At 40.1% G+C, this 21,242-nt stretch overlaps 1 long non-coding RNA gene across 2 annotated transcripts in view; it reads right to left on the reverse strand.

The window, feature by feature from the left end:
• Nucleotides 1-21,242, reverse strand: part of LOC113927603 — a 143,689-nt gene that overhangs the window by 50,386 nt on the left and 72,061 nt on the right. The gene's annotated exons all lie outside the window — the stretch shown is intronic.

A 21,242-nucleotide genomic window follows, 5' to 3' on the forward strand; every position in this document is an offset into this window, starting at 1 on the left:
GGGAAATAAAAGAGGAGGCAAACCAAGAAACAGACTCTTAACTCTAGAGAACAAGCTGATGATTACCAGAGGGGCAGTGGGTGGGGTGATGGGCTACATAGGTGATGGGGATCAAGGAGAGCACTTGCTTTGATGGGCACAGTGTGTTGTATGGAAGTGTTGAATCACTCTATCATACACCTGAAATGAATATTACTGTACGTTTAACTAACTGGAATTTAAATAAAAACTTCAACAACAACAAAAAAGAGAGGAGTCAACAATAAACTAGGAATAAGGTCCAGGGGGCTTTCTCATGCTGAAAACCATCGAGAATGAGAAAGAAAGCAATGCTGGGTCATTACAGACCAGACTGAAACTCAAAGGGTACTGTTCCCTTTATTAGAAGAACAGAGGAAGGGGGCAGAGGAACAGAGACAACCACAATGTGCAACACAGAGGACTATGAGGCGGACACCAGGACCTGACAGAGGAGGACTTCTCATAGCCACGGTGTCTTCATAGGCTATCAGGAAGTAGACTCGGAAAGGGGTCCACAGCACACGCACGCGCACACATGTGCACAGGGAGGATTCAGTCACAGCACCAAATCCACCTGGTCTAAGGACTGAGTCCCTCAGACCAACATAAAACAGACAGGATCAAGTGGGCTGATTTTCAAGGCAAAGACGCTGAATGGTGTTATCAGTGATATTTTTACACTCTTTTTATATTTTCTAAATTCTCTACAATTAGCATATACATGAATAATTTTAAATGCCTTTTAAAATGTAATTAAAAGCACAGAAATGTTGAGGTGATCTAAGAAAGGGAATCAGATGATCTAGGGAAGAGGACAAAACTCTTCCTTTTAAGGTTCTTTAACATTTCAGTGGAGTCCTGAAACAATTTCAGAATTTGTAAACTATTCCAAGCCCTCACCAGTGTTTGTCATTTTGGCCAACCCTGCCAGTTTCCCTGATGTGACCAGCAGTAAGAACGCGAATCGCCAAAGTGAGATTTCTTTGCTTATTTCAGAAACAGCAGGGAGGAGTGAAAAGAGTTCACTTTTGTATCAAGGCTGGATAGAGAAAGGAGTTCAGAAAGTAAAATGAGGTAATGGCAGCAGAAAAGAAGACAGGCAGGTCAGGTGGCAGCGGGGGCGGGGGGGGGGAGGGGCCGAGTGGAGGAAGAGGAAGCAGCCCTTGTGTATTTCCCAAACAGCCACATGCAAACTCTATTTGGGCCCAAAGAATGGACAGAGCAACTCAGACTTTGACCTTAATTGCTCTTCCTAAGCTCAAGAACATTGGCTGCGGGGCGCCTGGGTGGCTCAGTCATTAAGCGTCTGCCTTCGGCTCAGGTCATGATCCCAGGGGCCTGGGATCGAGCCCCGCATCGGGCTCCCTGCTCGGCGGGAGGCCTGCTTCTCCCTCTCCCACTCCCTCTGCTTGTGTTCCCTCTCTCTCTGTGTAGAGACAGAGTCAAATAAATAAATAAAATCTTTAAAAAAAAAATTTAAAAAAAAGAAAAAAGAACATTGGCTGCACCCACGTGTTCTGGGTCAGTAGGAAGGACAGGAGAGGAGTGGCCCTGAAATTTAGTGTTCTTTGGATTGGTTGGGAGTCTGGGGAAACTAAATCGGTAAATCATCTCAAGAATCATTAGATGGGTCAGACTCTTGAGTCCATTAATTTCTAACTCCTTCTTATTTTGCTAAATGAATTAATCAAAAGAATTAAAAAAAATAAACATGCTAAGGTTTTTGTTGCTGTATTAAGCATGTAAGTTTATTTTTCCAGGACCCCTGTTTTCTGGGAGCTGCCCCTCACATTTAGAAACTTTCCACTGGAGCAGTAATTTTGTAAATGTGGACCTGCTTCTACCCCCAACATGGCCAAGGGTGGGGACCTGACCCTGACCCAGACACCAGCTCCTGGTCACATCTGATTTCACAATGGCCATCTTCATCCTTTGCAGCTGGGTGTTTGCAAATAAAAACTAGAAAATGGTGGTTTCTCTTCAGTGGCTCAAACTGCAATGTATAAAATTCTGGAATTTGTAGGCAGCCATGTTCTCCATCATTTGGGCTGAAAACAAACAGGAAATCTGGCTGAAACAGGAGAGGAAAGTTAAACAGATGCACAGAGACAGGCACATGGGAAAATGGGAAAAGAAACCTTCAAACTTCTGCAATGGTTCTCAGACTTAGCCTCATCTTTGCACTTTTTTTAAGACTTGGTTACTGAAATCTTTCTGAATTTCATGAACTGTCTCAGGATCCAACTCATGAAGTCAACCTATTTCAAGAAAAATTCCAGTCGATCACAGCTTACAGATCCCCAATTAGTAAAGTTCGAATTTTTATAAAGGAAATGCATTAAAAATAACTTAAATAGATGTCAATGGGGGAACTGTTAAGTAAAAGATGTTGCATCATTATGCTTCTTTTAAAATCACCAATCTGAAAGCAACACAGTAACATACCAAATATTTATGTAAGCAAATCAGAACACAAAACTTCATGAACATTCTAATCGCAACTGTATAAAAGCCTATATATCCCTAAATATTAGAAGAGAGAATGGAATCATTAAAACTAAGGGTAATATTTTTATAATAGTATCTCATCAATCAAAATGAAGTATAATCGGAAAGTAAATAATTATATATATATACACACACACACATATATATACACATAATATAGATGTCCATATTTATATTATGCATAGTCAGTTAACCAAAGTTTCAGGAATGCTAGTAGAAGGAACATGTAGTTCAAAAGGAAAACCAGCACCCAGCATTATATGAAATACTATGTGTATCTACCCCACTGTCGGCTAAAGTGTCCCAGTAAGTTCTGATCACACCTTCAAATGGCTTTCCTGTGACCTGTTCAGCTAAGAATGTGAGCAGTGCCCAGTATTTGTGAATTCCTGGCAGAGGTACTGCTTTGTAGAAAAGTCAAGGAGGAAGCAGCGTCCATCCCACTGCTTTGCATACAGACAAGACTGAAAAGCAGCTCCCTTTTGCCATCATTAGCTTCTGCAGCCTTACCCCCCACTACATCCCAGATGAGTGACAGCATACTGCTTCAGTGCAGGGTTATCAATGCACACAGCAGAGCCAAAGGAGAAAAACCAGAGGTTCAAAACTTGGTGTTATCCTTATCCCCTCTGATAAGAAGAAAGAAAATTTCATAGAGGCATGTAATTTTGTTTTCTAAAATCCACTGAATTATCATTTCTAATGTTCAATTTTATGATGTCACAGTGAAAATAAAGAAAACCATAATCGCTTCAATCCTGGAGACAACACATAGTCACCAAATTAGACACGGCATCTGTAGCTACCACAGTCTACACTCTTCAACTAATAACAGCTGCATCTGACCAAGGGTCCATTGTGTGTGGGCACTGTGTCTGATGCCTTACACACGTCATCCCATACAGTCCTCAGACAATCCTCTGATGCAGGCCTGTGTGGGCACTGTGAATGTAAGCAGAGGCTGCACCTGTGCTCAGCTGGAAGGCTGAAGGGTGAGAGAATAAAGAACCCTCAAGGCTCCCTAGAAGACTGAACTTCTTTGACCCTTTGATTCTGAGGTTCGATGATGGCGATGATGATAACGATGGCGAGGATTTTTGGCAGCAAGTCCCCTGACTTTTTGGTTCCTCATGTTCTGCCAAGACCACACACCACCCAGCATTCCCCTTCCAGGTGCATGGGTGGGGAGCCAGGCTGGGTGCTGAGTGGAGGGGACTTCAAGCCCCCATGTGCATTATAACCACGATAGCTTCGCTTTTCCCTGTCTTAACATGGTGGGCTTCTGTGTAAGAATATATTTGGAGAAGAGGTTCCACTGCTTTGGGAGGAAGGAAGGAAGAAGGAAGGAAGGAAGGAAGGAAGGAAGGAAGGAAGGAAGGAAGGAAGGAAGGAAGGAAGGAAGGAAAGGAGGGAGGGAGGGAGGGAGGGAGGGAGAGGGAGGGAAGGGGAGGGAGGGAGGGAGGGAAAAAGAAGGAAGAAAGAAAGGAAAGAAAGAAAGAAAGAAAGAAAGAAAGAAAGAAAGAAAGAAAGAAAGAAAGAAAGAAAGAAAGAAAGAAAGAAAGAAAGAAAGAAAGAAAGAAAAGAAAAGAAAGAGAAAAGAAAGAAGGAAAGAAAGAAAGAGAAAGAGAAAGAAATAAAGAAAGAAAGAAAGAAAGAAAGAAAGAAAGAAAGAAAGAAAGAAAGAAAGAAAGAGAAAGAAAAGTAGATACAGTGCTTGAAAACCTCTGAATTATGGGATCTCCATACTTTTGAAAGGAAAAATTTCCACTTACAACAGCATTTATCTAGGCAATAACAAAATGGAATGCTTTGTTTCACCACACTGAACTTTGAGCCATCCACCAAAGTTGATAAGTGATTAAAAACTTTGAATACCCCAATATGCCAGAATCCTCTTGGATGCAACTGGAGAGTCGTTTATTTAGCCAGGGTGCAGTGGGACTTGATGAATCAGCCGTCTATAGACTCTAGGACTCATCCTGTCCTCTCCAGAATATAAACTTTTCAATCATCTTCTAACACATAAACCATTCTGACTTTTTCCCACTCAGTGAACAACTCAAGAGAATTTTTTCAGTGGACCCTGTTTCCTCACCTGGCAAGTAAATAAACTCCGCACATACTTTGTTATCCCTGAAGCGGTCATTGCTTTCCTCTGTCATTTTCCTCCTAACTCTGGCACACTGGGACATTCTTGGACACGCTGTGGAAGGACTGGGTTTTGTGCCAATCTTTCCTAAGCCATGCGTGCAGGAGGTGACTGCCTCAACAGGCAGGCTCTCAAAGGGCAAAGAACACTCACACAAGTCACAGTGTTACACCTGATGATGCACACATGGCAAATATTACATCACTAACTACTCCTGTAATTTATAAGCAGGATTACATCACAGTGAGAATTTTTTACTTCCGAATTGGCTTACTAATACAAAACTAAGAAATGGAAGCGGTGCTTTATTTGAGATATCTGGCTAGTTTGAATCAGATGTTTTAACCCAATTTTTAAGCTTTTTCCTCTGAAAACAAGTTCTTATTAAGGTTTTGGTTTAAGGAGATAAACTGGTTCAATAGAAAAACTAAAAAGAGTTTTCAAAGTCAGGAACACCTCACTGTTTTGCATCTCACCTTTTTCTTCCTGTTGGGGATGGACAGCCCTCTCACCTTCATAAAAGTCAGACTGGTTCCTTTCTGTGTATTCAAATATCTCTATATATTCTTCTTAGGGGTCTATGAGTGTGACCTCGGTGAGCTGTCCTCCTTCTCACCTGGCTCCGTTCAGATTCCCTGCATGTACTGTACAACCTCAGGCGCCGATGTAAGAAGGGAGAGGAGAACAGGTTGGTGGGCTAGTGGGTCCCAGGCTCTGGCAGCCAGGGAGAACTCTCACAGGTTAGAATGAGGAGACGGTACAAAGTGCTCCTGGTGAAATCCAGGAGATGGATACAGAGATATTCACTATAAAGTTCTTTCAATGTTGATATATGCTTAAACGTTTGTGTGATAATATTTTAGAAATGGAGTAAGTGCTTGAGGTCTGCCTAACTGGTAGCAACTTTAAGCTCCAAATGCACCTCGGAAACAGGACTTAGTGAAGGACAGAGCTACAAAACTGGCCCTTAAGGGGTCTTAGGGCCAACCGTCGTCAGGCCCGGTCCTAGTTGTCCTAAATGATGAAAACAATCCATCCCCTCTCCAGCCACACAGCTCATTTGGCACAAAGGAGGACAAGCCAACAGCTAGAGGCCGAACTGTGAGGTCTCCGCCTTCCTCTCCTCTTTTCCAGGGGCATCCCTTGGCTCTCTCTGTTCCACCCCCCTCAGAGACTCAGTGCCTTCCAGCTCCTAAAACTTTCCCCACCAGTGAAAAGGAATAAACTTCAGAGCTGGTGTTCTGAGAGTCTCTTACGCATCTTATGTTCTTCATTTTTTACTTACTTAACCAAAAGTATTTTAGCAACTGAACAAGCTTGTGCTGAGGATTTGTGCATGAGTATGTCTGAGCATGGGAAGGTTTCTCCTATCCTTGACACCCAAAAGATTTTAAGCTGTCATAGAGCAGAGAAGTTCTCAAGGTCAAAGCTGGAAATCTCTTGGAGATTATATAGTCTAACTGCCTACTCTTTAGTCTGTGCATCCCTCCAGGACAAGCCTGAGCTATGAAGACTGTGATAATATTCAAGCTCTTTTATGAACCATACATAGAAGCCATAGAGTAAGAATCTAATGAATTGTCTTTTTCCCCCATTTGTACTAAGTGGATGCAAGATGTTGATGAGAACAAACTGTTCTATTGAGCCATAGGATTCCTTTTGGTCCTAAAGGCTCTTATCTAGAACATTTCTAAATAAATTACTATGGAACATAATGTGAGATAACAAAATGATTCTTACAAATGACATTGCTCTTATCAAACATAAAACACGCAAAAAACAGGAATAATATTCAATCTCTCCAACTAATTGGGTTTTGTTTTGTTTTGTTTTTTTAAGTGTTTACTTTAGAGAAGGGCTCACTTTCCTGGAGAATAACTAACTTCTTAGAAGTCTATTGCGTCATTTGTTTACCAACCTGGGTTAAACCCAGCTCAGAAAATGTTACATCCTAGGCTTGATTCTTCCTTCCTGAAAAGAAAGTCTTAGGTTTTCTTGACTTATGGAGGACCTAATGCAAGACCTGCTGGAGATTTACTGGAGCAGTAAGAAGGGGTTAATAGAAGGAGACATACGGAGACTATTAAGTAGCTCCAAAGGACATAGAAACTTGCTTTAGTGGTGGTTGGAGTTCAGAAGTCGCAGCAGCAGGGCTGCATCGGCTCCACTCTGGTAGAAATGGCAGGCTCCAAAATGGGAGGCAACAGTGATGGGTCTTGCTTCTCAGCAGAAACCATATATTCCTGGCTGCAACCCAGATCTTAGAATAGCTTATTCACTCATCCAATTCTTCACGTTTTTAGACAAGAGACCCGAGGTTAAGAAAAGCTAAGGGAGTTCATCACCACTAGACCTACCTTATAAGAAATACTATTTCTACTAGTATTTATGTATAACATAAACTTATACATATAAACTGAAGAGAAATTTTTAGACTAATAATGAAGCCAACAGCACTTCATTTTATATCATAGCAAGTTCCATCCTTTCTGCTAGGGAGGAAACCATGAGGGATATTGTAGATCTGAGGGCATAATCCTAATTATTTAATGACTATATCTCACCCTTCAGATACCCTGTCTGTTTGCCCCTAATTAAATTATGTACCCAAAGGAAAATTACCTTCTATGTCATTGACAACCAACCTTCCTTTCTTCCTTCCTTGCTTCCTTGCTTCCTTGCTTCCTTGCTTCCTTCCTTCCTTCATGTGTTTGACAAATATTTAAGTGCCTACCATATGCTGGGTGGATTGAGTAGCAGACATAATGACTATCTTTGTACCATGAAATACTGGGAACAACAGATAACCCACAGTTAAAGAACCCTGCAGGTAAGAAATACTGAGGAAAAGAAAGGTTAAGTTCATATACCTAGTTAAGAGTCATACCTAGCCATCGGGTTTCCTTCATTTCTCTCGTGGAAAGACCTCTCTTTATAAATGAGAAGACTGACCCAAATCTCAGTTTGGCCATTTACTAACGATTTGATCTTGAGGAATTTAGTCACTTATAAAGTGGGAGTATTATCTTTTTCCCCAAGATTATAACAATGAAATAAGATAAGATATATAAAATACCTCAACACAGTGTGTGACCCATTATAGGCTTGCAATATTATTTAGCAATGTTTTCCCCTCATGGTTCAGCACACTCTTCATGAATACCAATAAAAGGTTCACTTTTATTCTGCCACTGATTTATTGAGGAATTGTCCCTTCTTGATTTAACATTCCTGTAGAGGTAGGGCAGCTTGCCAGTGATGAGTACCTGGGTGGTTCAGTTGCTGCTGGGACACAGAGCACTAGTCAGTGAGGACAAGTTGTGAGGGATGGGACACTAGATAACAGGCACAGAGGAAGAGAGTGACTCCAAAGGAGGATAACGAAGAGTGGTCATAGAGAATGTACGTACTCAAGGCAGACCCTACCCATACCCAGGGTTGTCCCTGACCCGACCTTTGAGAGATTGCTCTTTCTTAGGGATATGATTTTAGTAAGAAGCTGAAGGTTATGGTTGCTCTGAGTAGGTGAGAATGGTTTGTGTGTACCAGATATTCTGTATTTTAAATCCTGCAATTAAATTCAGAAGAAGCCCGTTAGCCTTTACCTATCTGTGAGCTAATCATTTCTGTGACATTTGATACAGCATCTGGAATCTGTAGCATATTTAATGATGTTATGACTTCTGCTTAGTGCTTTACAATAATACCCATTGTGTAAATGTCTGTCACCTGAGTGAGACAAGTCAGACAATCCAATCCCATTTACATCTGAGCAAAACATATTTCCTTTGTATATATTTAAAATTTATTGATAATATGAATGTATATTCGAAAATACAACTCTGGCAATAATTTATATTATATATATAATTCAATTCAAGAACTATTTTCTATATGCAAAGCACTGTGTGTTAGTTCCTTTCTTCTACTAGGGCCTTATAACACAGCAAGGGAATGACAATAATACATGGCAAAATTTGACAAGGGCCATGGGGGAAAGAAAAAAATACCACAAGAGGCAAAGAACAGAGAGCTTCATGGAAGACTTGTCATTTGAGGGAAATTGTGAAAACAATTACAATTTCAACAAACAGATGGTGGGAGGGGTAAGGTGGGACCGGCACTTCAGATGGGACAAAGACAAGCAGATGAAGAAATACAGGGAAATCAGGAAATAGGAGTGGTAGGGAATGTGCATAATCTCTAAGGAAATACTGGAAAGCTGCAAATATAGATATGGCCTATATTTTAAAGAATCTGAAATGCTAAACTGAGCAGCAATTCCATACTTCCAAAAGGTTTTGTGAATAAGGGAGGGGTGAACGCAAGTGTGAGCTCTGTGTTAGGAACATTACTCTGGCAACAGTAAGTAAGGAGAAGTGGTGCGTGGAGACCCTGGGAGCAGGGAGACTAATTAGGAGGCGGCTGCCATAGTCCAGGGAGAGGCTATGAGGGTTGTTTTGTTTGTTTTCTGTAGTTGCATTTCTGAATGTAGCAATTTTAAATTTATTTTATTTTATTTTTTTCTACCATTCTTTCTCTTTCTTTAATTTAAATTTTAGGTTAACATACAATGTAATATTGGTTTCTGGAGTAGAATTTAGTGATTCATCACTTATATACAACACCCAGTGCTCATCACAACAAGTGCCCTCTTTAAAGCCCATCACCTGTGTAGCCCCCACCCACCTTCTCCTACCAACCCTGTTAGTTCTCTGTCGTTAAGGGTTTCTTATGGCTTGTTTCCCTCTCTCCTTTTATTCTTTTCCCCCTTCCCATATATTGGTCTGTTTTCTTTCTTAAATTCCACATATGAGCGAGATCGTATGGTATTTGTCCTTCTCTGACGGACTTACTTTTTTTCTTTTTGTGTTTATTTCAATTTTTATTTAAATTCTAGTTAGTTAACCCAGAGTGTAACATTGCTTTCAGGAGTAGAATTTAGTGAGTCTAAATTTAGTGTTACATATAACACCCAGTGCTAATCATAACAAGTGACTTATTTCACTTAGCATAATGAGGTTTGAATTGAGAAGGGAAAGGGCAAAGGGATGGATGCCTAAGACATTGCATAGATAGCATCTGGGTATTAAGCCTTCAGCTCTTAAGTTGCACTGATATTTGTGGTTAAATGGATTATTGGGGTGGTTGCAACAAACGTAGTTTGAGTGTGAGGGAGAGAAAAGAATGGAGGCCAGAAGAAAGGCCAGGAAACAGAAGTTTAGTGTCTCAGATGCTGTTGATGATGCCCTTAGGGCTCATCTCTCTGCTAACCTGGCATGAGAGCTTCTTTCTGCTGGCATCTGCCCCCTGCTGCATGAGGGCTCCTGGTGGCCACAGGTACCAGGGAGTTAAGACCCTGTGGGTGGCCCCCGAGCAATGACAGGCAGGAGTTGGTATAGAAATACCTATTTCCTCACCCCTCAGGAGACAACTCTGAGACCTGTTCTACACTGTCTCCCAGAGTCCCAGTGGGCTTACACCCCAGTTGCCCACAGTGATAGCCTGCTCAGGACAGCTTTCTTTATTGGCTTCCTTTCCTTCTGAGTCATTTGCTCACTCCACTCAAGGCTTCCTGGGATCATTTCCTAAACTTCTTAGATAACTGGATTCCTCTCAGCATCTTCTTCTGGAAAAATAAGCCCTTGGAGATAGACTCATCGCAGATCACAACTTAAAGGAAATGCTGACAACTGGCTGAGGAACAAGATTAAAATCACTGGTGGTGAGTTGATAATAATGCTGAAGGATTTGGGATTATACCAGAGGAAAAAGTAGGGGTGAGACAGAAGAGACAGAATATCCATAGATGGGCAGAAGATCGAGGAAGAAAGAAGACAGGGTGCTACAAAGATCATATCAAATTCCAAAGAGGGGAGGATGCTGAGTGAAAACAGTTGAACCAGACCCAGTTTTTTTCTCACTAAATTACACTCTCAGGACATGGCATAGCTAGATTGTTGTTTGATTGATTTTGGTTAAATTAATATTTTTAAAGTGGAAGCTTTTATCCTGCCTTCCACTGTGGAAAATGTGTACATATTTCATGCTCAACGCTTACCACTCACCTCTCAACACATCGTCCTGCTTGACTTTCGCAAAATAAATAGTGTCTTTGAGTGAAAAAAAAATAAAGTGGAAGCTCCATATTTAGGATGAGTTATGTTCCCTGTAAAAATGATGTAAGCCACCTAAATCTTCCTCTGCCTAAAATATCCCTCTCTACCTCCTTTACCTAGAATCTCTGCTCATCTTCAGGAGGCAACTGAGGCTTCAGGGAGCCCAAGGAGGTGCCCACCTTAGTACCCTGAGTGTCCTGTTATAATTGCCTCTCCCTGAACCTTCTATTCATACGTCCACCTTTTCCTTTAGATAGCAAGTTCTTCGAGGGGAGAGATCATTCATTACTCTGATGCGGGATAGGCAGGTGGACTCAGTCTAACGGCTTGTGGGTCACCAAAAGCATTGCGTCAGCATCATCTGATCAAGGGAAGAGCAGGATTTCTATCCACAGAGTACAGGTGGTATGATAACCATGGCTTAGATAAGAGAGACAGACAGGTAGAGTTAGAGACAGAGACTGAGACAGAGACAGAGACAGTGCTGTTAAGTACTTTGTTTTGTTTTGTTTTGTTTTGTACTTTGGGAGTGGACAGGCCTCCACAGGATACATACATTATCCTGTGAAAATTTCCCATACAATCAACTGAATGACTTTTGCTGAGTGTCTCTATGAAGTTGGCAGTTTGGGAACTAAGGACAGTTTGACAGATAATTCCACAACCCCAGTAAAACTTACATTCTAATGGGTTGAGGAGGGAGACAGATGCTAAAATGGCAGATAGATACTATAACAGCAAATATGATATATATTATAAAAAAATTAAGAGGATAATGTGATGGAGGAGATGGCGGTGTGTAACTTAGGTTGGTTTAATATATCTGAACTAAGACCTAAATGACAAGACAGAAGGACTCAAATATAGGAAAGATTGCAAGAAGAACGTTCCAGGCAAAGGAAAAATGGCATATTCTGAAGTGCCAGGCAGGAACCACAAGAAAGTCATTGTGGCCAGAGGAGACTGTAGCAGAAGATGATATTGGAGAGGTATGTGTCAGGGCATGTGGGGCCTTAAAGGCCATCACAAGGAATTGGATTTTATTCTAAGTGAAATGGAAAGGCACTGGAGGATTTTAAACAGGAATGTAATGTAATTTTGTTTTTAAGATTATCCCTCTGGTTGCTACGGGGAGAGTGGATTGTAAGGAAGCAACAAAGGAAGGTGGAAACATGATTTGAGAGGCTATTTGCAGTTATTCAGGTGTGCGATGACAGCATTCAGGTTGGGTAGAAGCACTAAAAACTGACAGAACAGGACAATGATTTGGATATACTTTGGAGGATCTGATGTTGCTTTTGATACTTCCACTAGCTCTGGGAATCACTCATGTACCACCTTTCTTCTCCAAAGGTAATCCAACTTTTGTCCAAACTCCACATCAGATTGTGCAGTAATATAACCACTTTCTGGAAGCCACCTGGTATTTCCTTCAGGAAAGGTCCCATAAGGACAATACTGATAAACAACCAGTAAAATTTAGTCCTAGAGCTCACACATGACAGCCCTTGGGCACTTGAGACTGAAATTCTCATTGCCCCCAGCAAGTTTTGTGCCAGCTGAGAAGGCATTGCTGCCACTTTCACTCCTTATCTGGGTCTACTCCAGCAGCTTGGCACCATTCTTCCACTGGTTGGGTGACATGGTACTAGTATGAAACAGGATATGCACACATATTCCTCGCTTTAACACACACACACACATACACACACACACACATGCTTGGTCATTTGAAAATGTCATCCTTCCTGTCCTTGCTACTTGGTCAGACTCTCATCATTGGAAATGTAACTTAGATTAATAAAATGGGGTAGATATCATCATAAGGACTCTTTATGGGTGCTGCGGAAGCTGTTTTTCATGTGCATTAGAAAAGATACATTTCACTCATCACAATAAAACTACTGCTCTCTCTCTAATGAATAAATAAAATCTTTAAAAGAAAACTACATTGTTTCAAAAAGATGAACTAATCGGAAGCAGCTGGAATGAATTAAAGACACTGACAACTCAGAAAGGAGACATAAGCGATCTTGTAGGGGGAAGAACTTTTAAATCATTTAAATGTGCTTGTCTAATATGTCACTAAAAGCTATAATCTTCCATTTTGCATTAACAACTCCATCAATTTTTCCTTAATGTTTTAAATTAACTGTCTTCTCTCAAACATGATGCTGTTCAACATTTGAAGAAAATAGCCCTTGGTTTGTTTTTGTTTTTTTTATTTTGGATTTGGGAAGCTGAAATCATTTTTCATTTGCATTTTTATAAAAGTTTTTTCATTTTAGAAATTGGCATGTTTCCTACCATTTGAAATGTCAGAGCACTGCCCCAAAATAAATGTACTTGTCCTTTTACAAACTGTATGATACCTGTAATATTAGAATTATAACTATATCAAGCAGAAGAAAATTACATTGTTTTTATAAAGATACATTATTTTTATAAAATTCCACAAAGTGACACTATTTTCATTTAATTTACTTCATCCTTATATCCTTGTTATTTTCCTTTTTATAGCAGAAGAATAAGAAACACAAGGGGGAGAATATGATCACGTCTCTAGCACCCTATATTGAAGGGAATACGTGTTCATCTATCAGAAGGGTATATAACCCTGCACTTCGTCCCAGTTAGTTGATGTAGCACATCCGGCTAATGGATAAGGGAAATATAATAGTGTACACAGACCAGAGAACAACTGAATTTTCATATCAAACTATCAAGCAACCACTAGCAATCATGCTGGGAAAGATATCAGACACTCACTATAAGCCCTACAAGAGCTATTTTGTTTTGCTTTTTTACTTTAGAATGTTTACTAATTCCTTTCAACTTATGAGATACTTAGTATCAATTTACATAGAAATCTAGGTACTGGGATACAAAGACTAATTAAGCACAAACCATATTCTCAAGGAGCTCAAAACTGGGGGGGGATAAAAATCATGTTCACATTACTACATTGTAATGTGATGGTATTAGATAGGAGAGATTGTCTTATTTTAACACTATGGGAGCATGGCAGAGTGATTAATTGTACTTGATTTGGATAGAAAGAGGGGCACAAATTCCACAAGCTGACCCTATTTTCAATTTAACAGCTCTCTTCCTGATATCCTGTTCTCTTACTAAACAAGGGACATTACTAAACTTGAAAACTCCAAGAAAGAGGTGACATTTGAAGTGTCACTGGATAATGAGAAGAGGTCTATAACGCTCTGTGACTCTCTTTCTCTCAGGCTTAAATTAAGGCTGAAGATATGGACCTGTATAAGATAGTCAGGGAAACACTGGACACATAACTTGCCTACTACAATAACTTCAGTTTTTTATGTGTTCAGCAAGTGAAGAGAAACAGGAAAAACTCCTAATTCAGACTGTGAATAATCTGATACATCATTCCAAGGATCATAGACCCTAACCCCACGTAATGGGAAATGACTGAAAAACTTTATACAAGGGTAGTCATGACCAAATTTAAGCATTAGGAAGATTATTTTGGCATGATGCCTTGGCATTGCTCCATTGTCTTCTAGCAATGAGTTGCTGTTGCAAAATTCAGTACCATGTTGATTCCCAACCTTTAGTAACCTAATTTCTCTTTTTGACCTAAAGGTGACCTAGTTTCTCTTTTTGAATACCTAAAGGATCTTTTCTTTATCCTTGGTGTTCTGAAATTTCATGATAGTGTCTTTATTTTCTATGTTAGACTTCTGTTATTGAAAATGTCTTATGTCACTTCTTAGATAATTCTCTACCCGTAATTTTACCTTTTCTCCCTTTTGAAAATTCCAATTAGATAGTCAAACACCTGTTCATCTTTTTTTTTTTTTTTTGTAGTTCTATTCTTTGGGTAATTTCCTTGACATTATCTTCCCATCCTCCTTCCAAATTCTTTTATTTATTTAGTTGGTTTGTGGGAGAAGCATACATTATTAAATCCCAAGAGCTTTCTCCTGTGTTCTGATCATTCCTTTTCTGTATCATCCTGCTCTTGTTTCACAGAAGCAGTATCTTTTCTTATATAAAGTTCCTCCTGCTCTCTAATTTCTGTTTCCAGTGGTTGCCTTTGTTTAGTTATATAGTTAGTTGCTTTTCTCTGCCTTTCATGTGAAAGCTTTCCCAAAATGTCGGATGATACTTGTCTGTCAGGTCTTATTTTCAACTTAGGTACAGAAAAGCTGAAACTCAAAGTACATGGGCAGGGCTTTTGAACATCTATATATTTAAGGGCACCAAAGCAGATTTCAGTTGAATAATCCTCAAATATCAGTATCCCTCTAGGGCCAACAAAGTTCTCTAGCCTTATCTAGTCTTCAGGTTGACGCTTGGTGGTCACTCATCTGGGAGCAAAGCAAATAGGGACTGCTTGTTTTGTAAATAACATTTTGTTTGAACACAGGCACACCTATTCATGTATTATTATCTGTGGCTGCTTTCACACTACAATTCAGTTTCAGAGTTGTGACAGAGACCATATGGTCTGCAAACCTGAAAATATTCTCCATCCCTTTACAGAAAGTTTGCAGACCACTACTCTAATTTAAAGCTCATTATGATTTAATTAGAGAAGGCTTTGTATAATACACTGACTTTCCACATTTGGCACTTTCAGTTGAACTTTCCAAAAGGCACACACCAACACAATGACAAAGAGAGAAAAAAGAATCCTGGAGAAAACCATCACCACCGCAACTTTTCCCAAGATAAATAGTATCCCTTTCTCAATGTACTGAAGTGCAAAATAATTGTCTGAGTGTATGCTAGTCACTGGGAATATATAGGTGAAGATCTGATCTTATCTTCAAACAGTCCAGAGTCCAGCAAATGTGTCAACAAATCATAGTAATGTAATAACATATGCTCTAAACAGCATGTAAAAAGCATTTAGAAAGCACAGATGAAAAATCACATAGACTTTGAATAAAATATGTCAAATTAAACATATGCATTTTTCCCTGCCACCTCTCAAAAATGTACCACTAAAATGGTGGTAAAAAACTATAAAGCACACACACATATACATATACTCAGATAACATATACACTTGATCTTAGAAACATATAAATACAGAGACACATATATAGGTATGGCAAGCAATAGACTAGAAGAAAATATTCACAATGTGCATTTCTGACAAGGTCTTGTATCCAGAATATAAAACAACTCTTATGACTCAATAAAAAGAAGACAACAAGCCAATAAAAATGAACAAGAGATTTGAGCAGATTCTTTACAAAAGTATACAAATAACCAAGAAGTACACAAAAAAGATGCTCAACATCATTGGTCACCAGGGAAATGCAAATTAAAACTACAATGAGAGTGGCGCCTGGGTGGCTCAGTTGTTAAGCGTCTGCCTTCGGCTCAGGTCATGGTCCCAGGGTCCTGGATCGAGCCCCGCATCGGGCTCCCTGCTCCGCGGGAAGCCTGCTTCTCCCTCTCCCACTCCCCCCGCTTGTGTTCTCTCTCTCACTGTGTCTCTCTGTCAAATAAATAAAATCTTTAAATAAATAAATAAATAAATACAACTACAATGCGATACTACTATATACCCAGCAGAATGGTTAAAAATAAAACACTTGACATTACCAAGTCACCAAGTGCTAGAATGTGAAGCAACTGGAACAGTTATATATTGTTGATACTACATGTGATAGTTAATTTTATGTGTCAACCTGACTGGGCCACACGGTGCCCAGACAGTTGGTCAGACATTATTCTGAATGTGTCCCTGAGGAAATTTTAGGTGAGCTTAACATCTTAACAAGTAGACTGAGTAAAACAAATTGCCCTCCCTAATGTAAATGGATCTCATCCCATCAGTTGAAGGACTAAGCGAACAAAAAGGATGCCCTTTCCTGACAACAAGAGGAAACTCTGGTTGGACTCCTTTGATCAGGAAGATAAGTCTTCTCCTGCCTTTAGGAAACATCAGCTCTCAGATTGGAGTTACACCAACTTCTGGGTCTCCAACTTGCCAAATGCAGATCTTGGGGCTTCTCAGCCTCCATAATCGTGAGCTAATCACTTATTATAAGTCTCTTCCTACATGTATATATATCCTATTTGTTCTGTTTCTCTAGAGAACCCAGACTAATATACTACGTAAAATGTAAAATGGTACAATCGTTTAGAAAACAATGGAGGGGGAGACGAACCACGAGAGACGATGGACTCTGAGAAACAAACTGAGGGTTCTAGCGGGGAGGGGGGGGGGGGGAGGGGGTAGCCTGGTGATGGGTATTAAAGAGGGCACGTTCTGCATGGAGCACTGGGTGTTATGCACAAACAATGAATCATGGAACACTACATCCAAAACTAATGATGTAATGTATGGTGATTAACATAACAATAAAAATTTTTAAAAATAGGAAGATAGCAGGAAGGGAAGAATGAAGGGGGGTAATGGAGGGGGAGACAAACCATGAGAGACTATGGACTCTGAAAAACAAACTGAGGGTTCTAGAGGGGAGGGGGGTGGGGGGATGGGTTAGCCTGGTGATGGGTATTAAAGAGGGCACGTTCCGCATGGAGCACTGGGTGTTATGCACAGACAATGAATCATGGAACACTACATCAAAAACTAATGATGTAAAAACATAATGTATGGTGATTAACATAATATTATAAAATAAAAATAAATAAAAAAAAGAAAACAGTGTAGCAGTTTCTTGAGAAAAGTTTACATTTGGGGACAATTTTTTTTTTTTTATTAGAAGACAACTTGTCAGGGCACCTTGGTGTTTCAGTCAGTTAAGCATATGACTTCAGCTCAGGTTCATGATCTCAGGGTCCTGGGATCAAGCCTGCACTGGGCTCCCTGCTCAGTGGGAAGCGTGCTTCTCCCTCTCCCTCTGCCTCTCCCCCCGCTCATGCTCTCTCTCTTTCTCGCTCTCAAATAAATAAAATCTTAAAAAAAGAAGAAGAAGAAGAAAACTTGTCTATAATAATCTAGTCTTTCACAACCAGGAAGAAGGGATTAGGGAAATGCCTATGAAATGCTGAAAACCAGCCCATAACAGCGGTTAATATATTTTCAACATTCACTTTTAGAAGTAATATTGTTCTGTGTGTTCCAATAATCTGCTATGACCTACTTCCTAAACACAAAAATAAACTATGAAATTTACATGCCAGAATTTAGTTCTTATTAAGGATGGTGGCATACTTCTTTTAATAGAAAAGCAATTGAAACCTAAAACAAATTAAGAATAATACCTGAGCCATGAGAGATGATGGACTCTGAGAAACAAACTGAGGGTTCTAGAGGGAGGGGGGTGGGGGATGGGTTAGCCTGGTGATGGGTATTAAAGAGGGCACGTTCTGCATGGAGCACTGGGTGTTATACAAAAACAATGGATCGTGGATCACTACATCAAAAACTAATGATGTATTGTATGGTGACGAACATAATAAAATAAAATTAAAAAAAAAAAGAAGAATACCTGAGCAAGGGTGTGGTGCTCTTTAGCTGCACATGCCTTTTGTACTTAAAGGAGACCAGTCTTGTCATGTGATTTAAGGATGTGAAGTATGCTGTAAACTCTAAGGGGCTGTGTAAGTGGTAGATGCTATTCCAAGCCTAATAAAACATAAAATTGTCCTCATATATCAATTGTTGTGATATTCCTGAGAATATTCCAAGCAGCATGGGGCCTCCAGGCCTCACACAGCATGGAGCTTGAATATGTTCCCTTTTATCTCTACCAGTTATCGCTTTTTTTTCCTTCTCTCTCTGTGAGGTCAGTTATTGTCTTATCTGTTCCTGAACAGCTATTCTGCTCTTTCTATCTGGAAACATTTAGAATTCTCCTTTAATCTGTAATTTATTAGGCTTCACATTAATGTATCTAGGTATGGGTTTTCCCTTACCTATCCTGTTGCTCATTCTTTAGGCACTTACAATCTGAAGTATTTTTCTCTAATTTGGGGAAGCTCGGTGCCATTATTTCCTCAAATATTTTTGCTCTTCCGTATTTTTTTTTTTTCTTCTGGCACTCCCATTTTCCAGATGTTATCCTTTCTATTGCTTTCCTACATATGTTTGTTATTAATATTTACCATTTTTTATTTCTTTATTCTTTCTTGTTTCATTTAGAATGAATCCCACAATTTGACCTTCCACGTTACTAGTTTATTTATTAGGAGACACATAATATCTGATTTCTCTACATCCTTGTCAAAAGTAGTTATCTCATTCTTTGATTCTAACTATTTTAGTGGATGAACAATGGTGTCTCATTGTGACATTGATTTGTATTTCCTTGGTGATTAATAATGTCTAGCATGTTTTCATATGCTTATTGACCGTTTGTATATTTTCTTGGAGAAACGTCTATTCAGATCCTTTGCCCATTTTTAACTGGGTTATTTTGTCTACTATTACGGAGTTTGTAAGAATCTTTTATATCCTAGCTATAAGTCCATTATCAAATATATGATTTACAAATATTTCCCCCCACTTCTGTGGGTTAGTTTTTCACTTTCTTGATAATGTCCATTAAAGCAAAATTGTTTTAATTCTAAAGTCCAGTTTACCCATTCTTTCTTTTGTTGCTTGTCCTTTCAAGTGGTCAAATCTGAAGTCATGAAAATTTACCCCTATGTTTCTTCTATGAATTTTATAGTCTGGGCTCCTACATTTACATCTTAATGCATTTAGAGTTAATTTTTCTTTATGATGTGAAGTAATCCAACTTTATTCTCTTTCATATAGCTACCTACTTTGCCCTAGTACCACTTATTGGAAATATTATTCTTTCCTTCCTTGAATGATTTTGGAAAAGATCAGTTGACCATAGACATGTGGATTTATCTCTGGACTCCCAATTATGTTCCACTGATCTAAAGCCAGACCTTGAACGTATGGGTTTGGTTCCAGACCAATAAAGCAAATATTGCAATAAAATGAGTCAAATGATTTTTTTTTGTTTCCCATTGCATGTAAAAGTTATGTTTGCCTATATTTAGTCTTTTATGTGTGCAGTAGCATTATTTCCTTAAAAAAAGCTACCTTGGGGTGCCTGGGTGGCTCAGCTGGTTGGGTGTCTGCCTTTGGCTCAGCTCATGACCTCAGGGTCCTGGGATCAGCCCCACCTCGGGGCTGATGATTGATTCAAAAAGTTTGAAATATTGTGAGAATTATCAAAATGTGGCACAGAGAGCAAAGTGTGCAAACCCTGCTGAAAAAATGGTACCAATAGATTTGTTTAATGCAGGGTTGCCACAAACTTTCAATCTGTAAAAAGTGCAATATCTGCAAAGTACAGTCAAGTGAAGCACAATAAAATGAGGTATGCCTGTATATATCTATCATTGTGCCAGTACCACACTGTCTTGATTACTGTCACTTTGTAGTAAATCAAGAAGTGTGAGTACTCCAACTTTGCTCTTCTTTTCCAATGTTGTTTTGGCTATTCTGGTCCCTTAAAATTCCATATGAATTTTAGAATCAGTCTGTCCATTACTGCAAAAATGGCAGTTGTTAATTTTGGGCAAGGATTGCACTGGAGAGGAGCTAAGACGGCAGAGTAGTAGGAGGACCCTAGGCTCTCCTTGTCCCTTGAACACAGCTAGATAACTATCAAATCATTCCAAACACCCAAGAAATCAATCTGAGGACTGACAGAACAAACTGCACAGCTAGAGGTAGAGAAGAGGCCACACTGTGGAAGGTAGAGATGCGGAGGACGTGATTTGGGGGAGAAAAGGATGGTGGGTGCTGTGGACGGGAGGAAACCCTGGTCCCGGATAGAGGAGGGGAAGTGGGGGGAGGAGAGAGAGAGAAAGAGAGGAGTACACAGGTGATCACACAAGGAAAACGTTTCCCCAAAGCATTTGATTGGGAAATGAGTAGGAACGGATTATCTTTGAGTTTTTACAACTAGTGGAGTTCAAAGACTAGAGTTTTTGAGGTCTGCACTGTGGCTGGTGCTGAGCCTGGGGGGCACTGCAGTGCTCCCATGGAGAAGGAGTCAGAAGCCCTGGAGCAGACAGCGCAATCCTGAGGATCCTCTGGAACGCATCTGCGAAAGGACCAGTTTCCCCCTTCTTGGAGTGCATTTGGGAGAGGGGGCATTACTTCTCAGGGGACAAAGAGCTGACAGGGTCGCCATTATCACTCCCTGCCCCTCAGCATATGGGCAGAGATACCTGCTGAGGGTGGCTACCCTGGACACTGGCTTTTTGCTGTGCTTTACTCTAAATTCAAGCTCCTGTGCACTGGTGCAACACCCCTGCTGCACCAGCCCCAGCGCAGCAAGACCCTCCCCAAGAGGACCAGTGCAGTCTGCACCATGCCCAGTCATAAGGCTTGGAACTTAAAACTCAGCCAGCCTGCCTGGGCTAAAACACAGGTGCACTGTGCTGCCGGGCAGGGCAGAGGGCCAAAACACAGATAGGGTGAAGGCAGGGACCTGAGCGAATGCTAGGACACAAAG

The sequence above is a fragment of the Zalophus californianus genome, chromosome 7 (assembly GCF_009762305.2).
Source record: "Zalophus californianus isolate mZalCal1 chromosome 7, mZalCal1.pri.v2, whole genome shotgun sequence".
NCBI lineage: Eukaryota > Metazoa > Chordata > Mammalia > Carnivora > Otariidae > Zalophus > Zalophus californianus.